Genomic DNA, 15,375 nt, shown 5'->3' on the forward strand with positions numbered 1-15,375 from the left:
ATTCAAAGCTCTAAAGGAAAAACAAAAACACAACAATCTGTCAAGTCAAGAATCCTATATCTTACAAAACTGTCCTTCAAAAATGAGAAGCTAAGACATCGGAAGATAAACAAAGGCTGAGGAAGTTTGTTACCACTAGATCCATCCTTAATAAAATGTTTAAAGGAGTCCTTAAGATAGAAATGAAAAGACACTAGACAGAAACTCAAAACTGTTAAATAAATATCTATGGTAAAGTTAAATACATAAATAATTATAAAAACTAGTGTTACTATAATTTTTTTGTAACTCCATTTTTTTCTATGTTAATATATAGATGCATTGAAAATTATTAGTGTATGTTTTGGGATACATAATGCACAAAGATGTAATTTTATGACATCAGTAACTGAAAGGGGTTGGGATAGAGCTGTAAAGAAACAGATTTTTCATATCTTATTAAAGTTAAGCAGGTATAAATTGAAATTAAATGTTATTAACTGTAAAGTGTTAAATGTAATCCCTATAATAAATGCAAATAAAAGTAGCTATATAAAATACACAAAAGGAAATGAGAGAATTAAAAACACCAAATACTTTGGCCACCTGATGCAAAGAACTGACTCATTAGAAAAGACCCTGATGCTGGGAAACATTGAAGGCAGGAGGAGAAGGGGACGACAGAGGATGAGATGGTTGGATGGCATCACCAACTCGATGGGCATGAGTTTGAGTAAGCTCTGGGAGATGGTGATGAACAAGGAGGACTGGTGTGCTGCAGTCCATGAGGTCACAAAGAGTTGGACATGACTGAGTGACTGAACTGAACTGAACACTTCACTACAAAAAGACTAAATGGAAGACATTGATGTAGAAAATAAGGGGGAAAAGTTATTAGGCATATAGAGAATAAATAGCAAAATGACAGAAATAAATCCTTTCTTGTAAGTGATTAAATGTAAATGGATAAAACTCTCAAGTCAAAAGACAAAGATTGGCAGAAGGATTTTTTATAATGAGCCAATGGTATGCTGTCCTACAACATATTCACTTTTCATCTGAAGACAAAAATGGATTAAAAGTGGAAGGATTGAAAAAGATATTATGTACAAATAATAGCCAAGAGACAGCAGAGGTCTCTATACTATCAGTTTTTTTTTAAGGCTTTAAAATTTTAAGAGATAAAGCATTATATTTTGTTAATAAAAATTGAGAAATACAGATGTACCCCAGTGTTCACTGCAGCACTATTTACAAAAGCTAGGATATGGAAGCAATCTAGATGTCTATCAGTGGATGAATGGATAAAGAAGCTGTGGTACATATATAAAATGGAATATTACTCAGCCATAAAAAGGAACGCATTTGAGTCAGTTCTAATGAGGTAGATGAACCTAGAGCCTATTATACAGAGTGAAGTAAGTCAGAAAGAGAAAAATAAATATCATATATTAACACATATATATGGAATCTAGAAAAATGGTATAGATGAACCTATTTGCAAGGCAGCAGTGGAGACACATAGAGAACAGACTTATGGACATGGGGGTGGGGAAAGGATGAGAGGATGGGGTGAATGGAGAGAGTAACATGGATACATATACACTACCATATGCAAAATAGATAGCCAATGGGAATTTGCTGTATGTCTCAAGAAACTCAAACCCAGGCTCTGTAACAACTTAGAGGGGTGGAATGAGGTGGGAGGTGGGAGAGAGGTTCAAGAGGGAGGGGACATATGTATCCTATGGATAATTCATGTTGATGTTAGCAGAAACCAAGGCAATATTGTAAAGCACTTATGCTTCAATTAAAAATAAACTTTGTAAAGAAGTATAGTGATGTGAAAGTGTTAGTTGCTCAGTCATGTTTGACTCTGCGACCACATGAACTTGTGGCCCACCAGGCTCCTCTGTCCATGAAATTCTCCAGGCCAGAATACTGGAGTGGGTAGCCATTCCCTTCTCCAGGGGATCTTCCAAACTCAAGAATCCAACCCAATAAAAGGTTCCACCCAATAAAAGTTTCAAAAATAATCATTTATGCACCTAATACAGACCATCAAAATAGATGAGGCAAAAATGAACAGAAAAGAAGAGAAATATATAGTTCTGCAATACTTCTTGGAGACTTTAATACTCTATTCTCAATAGGGGATAGAGGACCGAGATAGAGAAATAAAGGATTAAAAAAACACAGTAAATCAACTAGATATAACAAATGCATACAGAAAACTACCAAACAATAGGAGAATACACATTCTTCTCAAGTGCACATGGAACATTCTCCAGAATAGGCTATGTTAGTCCACAAGTTAACTCTCAATAGATTTTAAAAGATAGGTGTCATAAGAAGTATCTTCTCTGACAACAACAGGATGAAGTTAGAAATCATAAATAGAAGAAAAGCTAGAAAACACACAGGTTTGTGGAAATTACAAGACACACTTAAAAAACCAAAGGGTCAAAGAAGAAATTACAAGGGAAATTGTAAAATACTTAGAGACAAATGAAAGCAAAAACAATATATCAAAACTTATGGATTCCATGAAAGCAATACCTATCAGTAGTTACATTTAAAAATAAAACGGAGCTCAAAACAACCAAACTAGGAACTAGGAAAAGAAGAACTAGCTAAATTCAAACATAACAGAAAGAAGGAAATAATAACAGAGTAGAAGAAAATAGAGAATAGAAAAGCAACAAAAAAAAAAATCAGCAAACTGAAGAATTGATTTTGAAAAGATGAATGAACTTGACAAAACTTTAGCTTGATTTAAAAAAAAAAAAGAGGGAAGGCTCAAATTACTAAAATCAGAAATGAAAGTGGGGACATAGCTGCTCATCCTACTGAAATAAAAAGAATTAAAAGAAAGTACTGAGTAATTTATTCCAACAAATTGCATAACATAGATGAAACAGATTCCTAGAAACACAAAACCTACAAAGATTGACTCATGAAGAAATAATATCTACGAAGATTGACTCATGAAGAAACAGAGAACATGAGCAAGATAAAGATGGCAAATAGGAGGATGCCAAGCCCACCTTCCTTCACAAACACGTCAAAACTACAACAACATATAGAACGACTTTCCCTCAAATTGACTTGGAGACTAGCAAAACAGCTCTTCTACAACCAAGGCTGTAAAGAAAGCTCCTTACAGGGTCTGGCAGGAAGAGAGGAGTGACCTGGTTGGGACCCACACCCCTAGTGGTAGACACAGAGGAGGAGCTACATCCCTGAGGAGTGAGAGGTTTGAACTACACATTAGGCACCTCAGCTATGGGGGTCTGATACCAGAAAATATGAGCCTTCTTAGCTTGTTAGGAGCTTCTTAGCTCCTTCTTAGTTTGAGGAGTATGTGCACAGTTTTGCTTTACTCCTGGTCACAGCACAGAGGCAGTAGGTTGAAAACTGCCTGGGACTCTGGCAGGCATGCCATGACCATCTCAGGGTACCTCCCAGCCTACATCAGGCTCCTGCTCCAGCCCCTCTTGCAGCGATGCTATTTCCCAACCTAAGGTAGAGACTACTATTGTTAATGATAGTGTGCATATGGGGAGGGAACAATTGGGTAACGCCAATTAATCAATAGTAGAAACAGCAGACAGAAAAATCATCAAGGACATAGAAAACTTGCATAACACCATCAGCCAACTATGATTTACAGGACAGAAATGGTATGGACCTAACAGAAGCAGAAGATATCAAGAAGAGGTGGCAAGAATACACAGAAGAACTGTACAAAAAAGATCTTCACGACCCAGATAATCACGATGGTGTGATCACTCACCTAGAGCCAGACATCCTGGAATGTGAAGTCAAGTGGGCCTTAGAAAGCATCACTACAAACAAAGCTAGTGGAGGTGATGGAATTCCAGTTGAGCTATTCCAAATCCTGAAAGATGATGCTGTGAAAGTGCTGCACTCAATATGCCAGCAAATTTGGAAAACTCAGCAGTGGCCACAGGACTGGAAAAGGTCAGTTTTCATTCCGATCCCAAAGAAAGGCAATACCAAAGAATGCTCAAACTACCACACACTTGCACTCATCTCACATGCTAGTAAAGTCATGCTCAAAATTCTCCAAGCCAGGCTTCAGCAATATGTGAACCGTGAACTTCCTGATGTTCAAGCTGGTTTTAGAAAAGGCAGAGGAACCAGAGATCAAATTGCAAACATCCACTGGATCATGGGAAAAGCAAGAGAGTTCCAGAAAAACATCTATTTCTGCTTTATTGACTATGCCAAAGCCTTTGACTGTGTGGATCACAACAAACTGTGGAAAATTCTGAAAGAGATGGGAATACCAGACCACCTGATCTGCCTCTTGAGAAATCTGTATGCGGATCAGGAAGCAACAGTTAGAATTGGACATGGAACAACAGACTGGTTCCAAACAGGAAAAGGAGTAGTCAAGGGTGTATATTGTCACCCTGCTTATTTAACTTCTATGCAGAGTACATCATGAGAAACACTGGGCTGGAAGAAGCACAAGCTGGAATCAAGATTGCCAGGAGAAATATCAATCACCTCAGATATGCTGATGACACCACCCTTATGGCAGAAAGTGAAGAGGAACTAAAAAGCCTCTTGATGAAAGTGAAAGAGGAGAGTGAAAAAGTTGGCTTAAAGCTCAACATTCAGAAAACTAAGATCATGGCATCTGGTCCCATCACCTCATGGCAAATAGATGGGGAAACAGTGGAAACAGTGACTGACTTTACTTTTTTGGGCCCCAAAATCACAGCAGATGGTGACTGCAGCCATGAAATTAAAAGACACTTACCCCTTGGAAGGAAAGTTATGACCAACCTAGATAGCATATTGAAAAGCAGAGATATTACTTTGCCAACAAAGGTCCGTCTAGTCAAGGCTATGGTTTTTCCAGTGGTCATGTATGGATGGGAGAGTTGGACTGTGAAGAAAGCTGAGTGCCAAAGAATTGATGCTTTTGAACTGTGGTGTTGGAGAAGACTCTTGAGAGTCCCTTGGACTGCAAGGAGATCCAACCAGTCCATCCTAAAGGAGATCAATCCTGGGTGTTCATTGGAAGGACTGATGTTGAAGCTGAAACTCCAAATTTTGGCCACCTCATGCAAAGAGTTGACTCATTGGAAAAGACTCTAATGCTGGGAGGGATTGGGGGCAGGAGGAGAAGGGGACAACAGAGGATGAGATGGCTGGATGGCATCACTGACTTGATGGGCGTGAGTCTGAGTGAACTCCAGGAGTTGGTGATGGACAGGGAGGCCTGGCGTGCTGTAATTCATGGGGTCGCAAAGAGTCGGACATGACTGAGCCACTGAACTGAAGTGAACTGAACTGAGGGCCCTCTTTCAGTTTGCAGATGGCCACCTTCTCTTTGTATCCTCATGTGGTTGAGAAAGAGGGCTGGGGAAGGGCAGGCTGTCTTGTGTCTTTTCTTCTAAAGGAACTAAATTTATCATGAGGCCTCCATGCTGACGAGCCAACTACCTCCCAAGGACCCCGTCTCCAAATACCATCACACTGGGGATTAGGGCTTCAACATACAAATTGGGACAGTGAAGAGGGGACACAAATGTTCAGTCCATTACAGGGTTTAAATAGACAATTTTCCAATGGTCTTGCTTGGTCCAGCAGTAAGATCTAGAATATTGGAAGGCGGTTGAATGCTCTGCATGCCCTTAAAATAGCTCTGCATGAGTATTTTCCTTAGCTAGATGGTGGAGCTGTGCATAAGACTGCCACTTACCCTGCTTTCTTGCCAGCAATCAGCAACTGGTATTGTCAGACTCTAGATGTATTACCAATCTCATTTCTTTCTTTTTTTTAAGAAATTTGATTATGACTATTTTATTTATTTATGGCTGCACTGGGTCTTTGTTGCAGTATGCAGGCTTCTCTTATTGTGGAGCATGGGCTCTAGGCTTGCAGACTTCAGTAGTTGTGGTGCCTGGGCTTATTGCTCCTTGGCATGTGGAATCTTCCCAGAGCAGGGATCAAACCCATGTCCTCTGCATTGGCAGGCAGATTCTTAACCACTGGACCACAGGGGAAGTCTGCCAATCACACTTCTGAAAAAAAGCTCATAATTTTAATTTGCATTTCTGAAATTACTTCCAGAAATGATTTCCCATGTAGCTCAACTGGTAAAGAATCTGCCTGCAATGCAGGAGACGCTGGTTCGATTCCTGAGTCAGGAAGATCCACTGGAGAAGGGACAGGTTACCCATTCCAATATTCTTGGGCTTCCCTGGTAGCTCAGCTGGTACAGAATCCCTCTGCAGTGTGGGAGACCTGGGTTCAATCCGTGAGTTGGGAAGATCATCTGGAGAAGGGAATGGCTACCCACTCTAGCAATCTGGCCTGGAGAATTCTATTGACTGTATGGTCCATAGGGTCACAGAGTTGGATACAACTGAGTGACTTTCACTCTGAGATTACTAATGAGCTTGTACATCACATATATTGGCTTTTCATTGCTTTTGTGAATGACTTCATTTTTAAATTGTATTTTTCCATATTAATTTAAATAATATTTTATATATTTTAAACAGTAATTCTTTGTCTATTGTATTTTTTGTGTATGTTTTCTCTAACTCTCCCAGACTCCCTCTGCAGTGCCTTTGGCCTTATGAGAGTTTTGTATTTTTGTGTAGGCTGATCTTTTGATCTTTCCCATTTGATTTTTTTTCTTTTGAATTTTATTTTAAAATTCTTCTCTAACCCAAGATCACAATATTTTCTTTAATTAACATTAATACTATTTTAAAATATTTAAGTAAAATATTTAAGCCTTGAATCAATATGGAATTCACTATTGTAGATAGTTTGAGGAAGGAATCTAGTTTTACCTTTTAACACATAAAGCCAGGTGCACCAACTCATTATTAATGTTTGTAATTGTAGTTTAATTGCAACTGTAATGCCACAGTGTATTAGCATGTCTCCACACATCTATTTCTGGACATTCTAATTTATTTGATTAGTTCTTAATTCATCTTAGAGTGTGGAATCCTGGATTAGATCTTGGAACAAAAAAGGGATATTAATGGAAAAATTGGTGAAATCTAAATAAAGAGTATAGTTTGGTTAATAGCATACCAATGTTAATTTCCATTTTTTTTTTTTTTTTTTTTTGGCCTGTGGAATTTTAGTTCCCTGACCAGGAATTGAATGCAGGCCCTTGGCAGTGACAGTGAGGAATCCTAACCACTGGACCACCAGGGAATTCCTATGCTGTTAATTTCTTGATTTTGATAATTGTACCGTTTGCAGATGGGACATGGAAAGTATAAAGTAAATTCTGGAAAATCACTTTATGCTATAAATAAAAATGTACTGAAATACCTGATTAAAAGAACACAGAAGGCCACCACTGACCAAACTGAGACAGCTTAGCTTCAAAAAGAATAACTGGTAATGGATTATTACACAACAACCAAAAAAATGTCATGAGTTCCTAGTGATACAGAAGAGAGATGTAGAAGAAAGAAAGAAAGCTCTTCATCATGGAAAAAAATGCCAGCTAGCAAATACAGAAGGAATGAGAATAAGAAAATCACCATTTTATAAGCCCCACAGTATTAACTGACTTTACAACAATCATCCATTGGTACTAAAACCATTGACTGAAATGTTGAAGGTGAACAGGTTAAATAATTATAAGGCCTTAAAGCATTGCTTCCTCTCTCTCCCCAGAGTACTTATCAATTCCAGGAGAAAGTGTACCTTTACAATGGAGATTGCTGGTGATCAAACTTTAACCAAATACTCGTACTCATTTTCACCAGTAGAGGGATAATCTGGTGTTTAGTTCCCCTTTCTGTTGCAATAAGAGGTGTGCAAAGCACCTGTGTTGTGCTCTTTTCCAAAATATAAAAAGCTGATCTGCATTTAGCCATAAGGAAACAATCTGACAAATCCAGGATATGGGATATTTTACAAAACAGCTGGTCTGGATTTTTTTTTATTTAATTAATTTTATTTTTGGCTGCTTCCACATGTAATGTGAGATCTTCCCTGACCAAGGATCAAACCTGCTCCCCCTGTGCTGGAAGCATGGAGTCTCAACCACTAGGCCACTGGAGAAGTCCTGGATATTTAAAAAAATCAAAACAAAAAGATAAACTTTGTTCTTAGATTAGAGAAGATAGAAGACAACAACCAAGTGTAATATGTGAGACTGGATTGAATTCTGGATTGGGGAACTATTTTGAAACAATTGCATAAATAAGAGTTGTGTTAGATTATATTATTGAATTAATCTCCTCAGGTATGAATGTGATGTATGGGAATGTGACTTTATTCTAAGGATATACATGCTGAAATATAGAAGAGTGAAGTGTCATGATCACTGCAAATTTCAAGTAATTCAGCAAAAGTTATATATAGAAAGAAGTACCAAAAATATTACAAAAAGGAATTTAGGTGATGATTATTCAAGTGTTCATTTTAGTTTTTTCAGCTTTTCTTTAAGTTTGAAAATCAAAATAAAAAAATTAGGGGTAAAAAAACAGCATTGTGGTTAAAACTTCCCTGATGGTCCAATGGATAAGACTCCATGCTCACAATGCGGGGAGGCCAGGTTCGATCCTTGGTCAGGGAACCAAACCCCACATGCTGCAACTAAAAAAAATAAGATCCCCAATGCCACAGCTAAAGGTCCCACATGCTACACTAAGGCCTGGCTCAGCCAAAAAAAAAACCCAGCATTTTGGCATACACCTTGCATCTGGAGCTTGATGTCTAATACCACTCCCCACTGAAAGGAACCAGAACTCACTGGAGAACTGATTGTTCCAGGGCTGGAGCAGGATGAGTGTAAGATGAATTTGGGACATCGTGTTATGCCCTAAAGGAAAGAAGTATTCAAAGTAACCACAGGGCATGTCAGGTTGAAGGGGCTTCTACCAGTCAAATTTGAGATAGTTGAACACCAATATAATTAGGTACAATAATGAATTGTAAACCACTGGGAAAAATAGGAATTTGTGAGTCTATATGTATAATAGGAGAAGGCAATGGCACCCCACTCCAGTACTCTTGCCTGGAAAATCCCACAGACGGAGGAGCCTGGTAGGCTGCAGTCCATGGGGTCGCTGAGTCGGACACAACTGAGCAACTTCACTTTCACTTCTCACTTTCATGCATTGAAGAAGGAAATGGCAACCCATTCAAGCGTTCTTGCCTGGAGAATCCCAGGGACGGGGGAGCCTGGTGGGCTGCTGTCTATGGGGTCACACAGAGTCGGACACGACTGACATGACTTAGCATAGCATAGCATAGCATATGTATAGTAAATTGGCAGAAAGGAGATTTCTTGCTTATGGTAGATTAAGAGCAAATTGGTAAATATGGAAGGAGTACAGAAGCTGAAAAACATTTTGCATTTATCATAGTGAAGATTGTATCAGGCAAGAATCATGAATTGGGGCTTCCCTGGTGGTACAGGGGTTAAGACTGTGCTTTCACTGCAAGGAGCACTGGCTTGACCCCTGGTCGGAGAAGTTCTGCATGCCATGAGGTGTGGCCAAAGGAAAAAAGAAAATTTGCAAATTTAAAAAAGAATCATCAACTGATGCTAAATCTGATGAGGACTGAGGGCTTTTCATGGTCTTAAAGTCTCCCCAGAGATGGCTTATTAGTTCCAAGGGAATTTAAAAAGGCAGTAATTATGTGGTGGAGAAATTCAACAACCCTTTGCCAAAGGGATCAGAATTAGCATTTTCACTGAGGGAGAGTGGCAGCATATGCTGTGGATGGGATGTCTATGGAGGGAACAACATCACCTATGCACTTTCCAGCCTAGTTCACATAACCTGAACCTAACCATGAGAAAACAGCAGACACACTGAAAGTAAGCATTCTAATTTTTTGAAAGGCTGTGCTCAGTCGCTTAAGTTGTGTCCAACTCTTTTTACCCTACGGACTGTAGCCTACTAGTCTCCTCTGTCCATGATGTTCTTCAGGCAAGAATGTGGAATGGGTTGCCATGCCCTCCTCCAAAAGATCTTCCCCACCCAGGGATTGAACCTGTATCTTCTTTATCTCCTGCATTACAGGTGGATTCTTTATCTCTGAACCACCAGGGAAGCCCATTTAGAAAGGGTTGGGAACCATATTTTTCAAAGATGCCAATGTCATAAAAGACAAAAACTGTGGAAATGTCCTAGAACAAGAGAACCTAAAGAGACATGGCAACTAAATGCAATACTTGACCCCAGATTGAATCTGCTTGGAAGAGGAAAGTTCTGTAAAAGAGGTTATTGTGTCCATTAACAAAACTGACATAAGAAAGATAACAGATAAAAGTACCATGTCAATGGAAGCAACCTAGATGTCCATCGGCAGACAAATGGATAAGAAAGCAGTGGTACATATACACAATGGAATATTACTCAGCTATTAAAAATAAAGCATTTGAATCAGTTCTAATGAGGTGGATGAAACTTGAGCCTATTATACAGAGTAAAGTAAGTCAGGAAGAAAAACACCAATACAGTATACTAATGCATATATATGGATTTAGAAAGACGATAATGATGACCCTATATGTGAGACAGCAAAAGAGACACAGATATAAAGAACAGACTTTTGGACTCTGGGAGAAGGCAAGGGTGGGATGATTTGAGAGAATAGCAGTGAAACATGTATATTACCATACATGAAATGGATCGCCAGTTGAGGTTCGATGCATGAGACAGGGTGCTCAGGGCCAGTGCACTGGGATGACCCTGAGGGATGGGATGGAGAGGGAGGTGGGAGGGGGGTTCAGGATGGGGGACACATGTACACTCATGGCTGATTCATGTAAATGTATGGCAAAAACCACTACAATATTGTAAAGTAATTAGCCCCCAATTAAAATTAATTAATTAATTTTAAAAAAGAAAAAGCACAACTTATATCTGAGCATATCAACTCAAGCAAGACATATTCATACAATTACTTGACTTTAAAAAAGAAAAAAAAATAGGAGCAATAACTAGATGAAAAGTGCAAGTGACTTACAAAGGAAAGAAAATTAGATTATCAGATTTTTGCCAGCAATGCTTTATGCCAGACCCCCCCCCCAAAAAAAACCCCATTATTTACATTGAATGAGTAACAAGTTAAACTCCAACTTCTCAAACAATATATGTAATGTAAGACAGATGCAGAGTTCTCAATAAATTTAAGAAACTTTAAAAAAAAGTACTATGTCGATGTGATATGTACTGAATTTGGTAACTATACCTTGGTTATATAGGATAATATCCCTATTCTTAGCAATACACACTGAAATATTTATGGCCATGATATATGTAACTTAGCTTCAAATAGTACAGGAAAAAGTGTGAGTGTATGTTAGCAGATATGTGTTTATAGGTAAAGAAGAAGAGGGAACACCTACAAATGACAAAATGGGTTAAATGTTAGCAAAAAGTGAATCTAGGTATGTGAGTATTCCTTGTACACATTTTATTTTTGCAGTATTTCTGTGGGTTTGACCACTTTTGAACATTTTTTTAAAAACTAACATTATAGAGTCTGGTCTATATACTTTCCAAGGTGACTCAGATGTGCAGGCAGAATTGGGAACCACCATTCCAGAATGTTAAATCTGAAATTATGTAAGTCCAGGACTTATTCACATCTTTTTACTGATTCCACATTTTCTGGAGTGGGGGCTTTCAGAATGGGAGATGGGCATTCCAGGATATAGGTAAGACTGTCCATCAGAATCTCTGAATAAGATATTACAATTTGTATTAAATTTTTATCTAAAATTGAGAAAGTGATTTTCATTAAATAATCCTTGAGTAGTAATTACATGTACTTATGTACAATATATACAAATAGTATACTTCAAATGATGGAGTGATGATCAAAGGATGTTTGGAGGCCACTGATTTATAGAAACTGGTTCTGAATTATTCCATGTCTGGCCTAGTTTAGTTCTTTATCTTACCATATCCCTTTACTCTGTTGATGTAACACACACTCTAGTTGCTCTCCTCTGAACTTAACTTCTAAAATACATTTTAAATGCCTACGAAATGCATTTGACCATGTGGAGGCTAATGCATATTTTTACGTAATACAACTACTCAAAGACTTTCAGCCTCATAACAGCCACAAAATAATAGAATGGAACTAATTTTTCCTTCCTTATGTCTACATTATATACCTTGTACAGGCTTCCCTGATGGCTCAGCTGTAAAGAATCCACCTGCCAGTGCAGGGCATGTGGGTTTGATCCCTGGGTTAGGAAGATCCCCTGGAGAAGCAAATGGCAACCCACTCCCATATGCTTGTCTGGGAAACCCCATGGACAGAGGAGCCTGGCAAGCTACAGTCCATGGGGTTGCAAAGAGTTGGACATGACTAAGTGACTAAACAATCTTGTAAGCATTTCTACATAGTTCCTATAATACCTTATTGTAAACAGATGCTTGTATATCTATTTTGCTACTAGAATTTAAGCTTATTGATCTTGATTTTTCTGGGCAATTAGAATGTTTCCATGTACAGAGTAGTGAGCTCAATAGAAGCTTTCCTAAAGCTTCTTTTCTTTATTATTTATGTATTTTATTTTCAACTGCACTGGGTCTTCATGGGTGGGCACAGTCTTTTTCAAGTTGCAGCAAGTGGGAGCTCCTCCCTAGTTGCAGTGCATGGGCTTCTCATCACAGAGGCTTCCCTTATTGAACTACAGCACAGGTTCAGTAGTTCAGTAGCTGCAGCTCTTGGGCTCTAGAGCACAAGGCTTAATAGTTGCAGAGCACAGGCTTAGTTGCCCTGTGGCGTGTGGAACCTTCCCAGACCAGAGATCGAACCCATGTCACCTGCACCGGCAATCTTAACCACCACACCACCAGAGAAGTCCAACCGAAGGATTTTTTAATTCAGTAATTAATTACTAAGCTTGTTGACAAGCTATTTCTAATACCTATTTCTCCTATAAAAATGAAAACATCATATACTGTATGCATCAAATCAAATTTTTATAACTTTTATAATTTTTATATCAGTGCAGCAATAAGGTCCATTTCTTATACATATTTTTCACATTCTCCAATTGTTAACAATTCAGATTAAATAAAATGTACTCTTACAGGGACTAGTATCATTCAAGGATGTGTTAACCAACTTCATCCAGGCAGAGTGGCAGTGGCTAGACTCAACTCAGAAGACTTTGTATAGGGATGTGATGCTGGAAAACTATAGCAACCTGGTCTCAGTGAGTAAGCCGAGCTTCCCACGTTACTTCTGGAACCTGATTTCCACTTTCAATTGATGAAGCATCAAACCTCTGAAGAGTTGAATTGTTTTTAGTGTTAAAGTTTTGGGTTCAAAAATTCTTTTCATAAAACATTAATTTTATGGCGGCACTGGCTTTCTCTAGTTGGAGTGAGTGGGGGCTACTCTTCATTGCTTCTCATTGTGATGGCCTTTCTTGTTTCAGAGCACAGGATCTAGGCAAAGTTGCAGCACATGGGCTCAGTAGTTGCGACTTGCAGGCTCTAGAGTGGGGGCTTAGTAATTGTGGCACACAGGCTTAGTTGTTACACAGCATGTAAGATCTTCACAGACCAGTAATCAAACCTGTGTCCTCTGCATTGGCAGGAGGATTCTTAATCACTGGACCACCATTGCTGTGTGCTCAGTAACTTAGATGTATCTGACTCTTTGCCACTATTTGGACTGTAGCCCGCCAGGCTCTTCTGTCTATGGGATTTTTTCAGGCAAAAATACTGGAATGGGTTGCAATTTTCCTCCTCCAGGGGATCTTCCCACCTAGGGATCAAATCAGTGTCTTCTATGTCTCCTGCATTGCAGGTAGATTTTTTACCCACTGAGCCACCAGGGAAGCCCTCAGAATTACTTAATTACTTTGAGGCTCTAGGAAGGATGTCAGTGTCTTTGCCCCTTGTGAGAAGTCCTACTCTGCTGAGGCTGATATAAGCACTGTCGTCATGCATGACAGTCTTTAGGTGCCATGAGGCACAAGTGTCTGAATATGAGCCCTGTGTCACTTCCCATTGACAGGGTGTCTCATAACCAAACCTGATGTAATCTCCCAGTTAAGCTGGGAAAAGAGCCATGGATAACAGAGGTAGAGTTCTCAAGCCAGAGCCTTCCAGGACAGTCATTGTGTACCAAAAGAGTGGAAGCTAGTGGAAATTAGATCTCAAGTGGACAATGAGTTGCTTGACACTTACACAGTTTCTTTGGCTGCTGTAACAAAGTAACACAAGCTGGGAGGCTTAAAACAACACAAAATTTATTCTCTCACAGTCCTGGAAGCTACAAGTGAAAAATCAAAGTGTCAGCAGGACCACACTCCCTCCACAGACTCTAAGAGGGAGTCCTTTCTGCTTCTTCCTAAATTTTGGTGGTTGCGACAGCACTTGTCCGTCCTTGACATACAGCTGTATTACTCCAGTCCCTGCTTCCATTGTCACATGACCTTCTTGTGTGTCATCTTCTTGTAGCGACAGCAGTCCTGTTGAGTTTAGGACCCACCCTAATCCATTATGACCTCATCCTAATTCATTACATTTGCAAAGACCCTCATTTCAAATAAGGTCACATTCTAAGATCCTGGGTGGACATGAACTTGGAGTAGACATTAGTCAACCCAGTATAATATCTTTGAAACCTTTTTGGAAATCTCTTTTTAGAGACTTCATACCTTTTCAAAGTTTGAGGATTTTCCAACCACCATTCCTCAAATACTTAAATTAACACCTTGAAATGTCACCTCCTCACAGGAAGTGCTCCCTCTATGCTTAGTGTTTATAGAGAAACTTCGTGCTCTGACATTACTCAAATCTAATTCTTGGTTACTGCTTCTTGAATATTTATTTCTTCATAATTCCGCTCTTTCAGTAGCACTTTCAGTTGCCAAATTTCCTCTTATTTTCACATAGTCCTTTGACCATCATCATTTTTAGATATCTTCTTTAGAAATTATTATAAACATCTGTGATTCTTGTGTGCCTTCAAGCTTCTCTGCTCATTCCTTCTTTCCTTTTGTGGTAAAATGCCTCATATTTTTTTTCTGTATCCTGACTCACTTTCTCAGTTATCCCTGCTGTTAAAGATTTCATTACCATTTTTTTTGCCCAAATTGATAATTACCTTCTGTACCTTTGTGATTTATTTTTGTTTTTATATATTTATTATTTTTAAATTTACTTTTATCTTTGGCTGCACTGGATCTTTGATGCTGTACTGGGGCTTTCTCTAGTTGTAGAGCACAAGCTTCCAGTCACACAGGCTTTAGTAGTTGTAGGCAAAGATTTAGTTGCCTCGAGGCATGTGGGATCTTCCTGGGTCAGAGATAGAACCCATGGCCCCTGCATTGGCAGGAGGATTCTTCACCACTGGACCACCAGGGAAGTCCCTGTACTTTATTTG

This window comes from Bos taurus, chromosome 28 (genome assembly GCF_002263795.3).
Source record: "Bos taurus isolate L1 Dominette 01449 registration number 42190680 breed Hereford chromosome 28, ARS-UCD2.0, whole genome shotgun sequence".
In the NCBI taxonomy this organism is placed as follows: Eukaryota; Metazoa; Chordata; class Mammalia; order Artiodactyla; family Bovidae; genus Bos; species Bos taurus.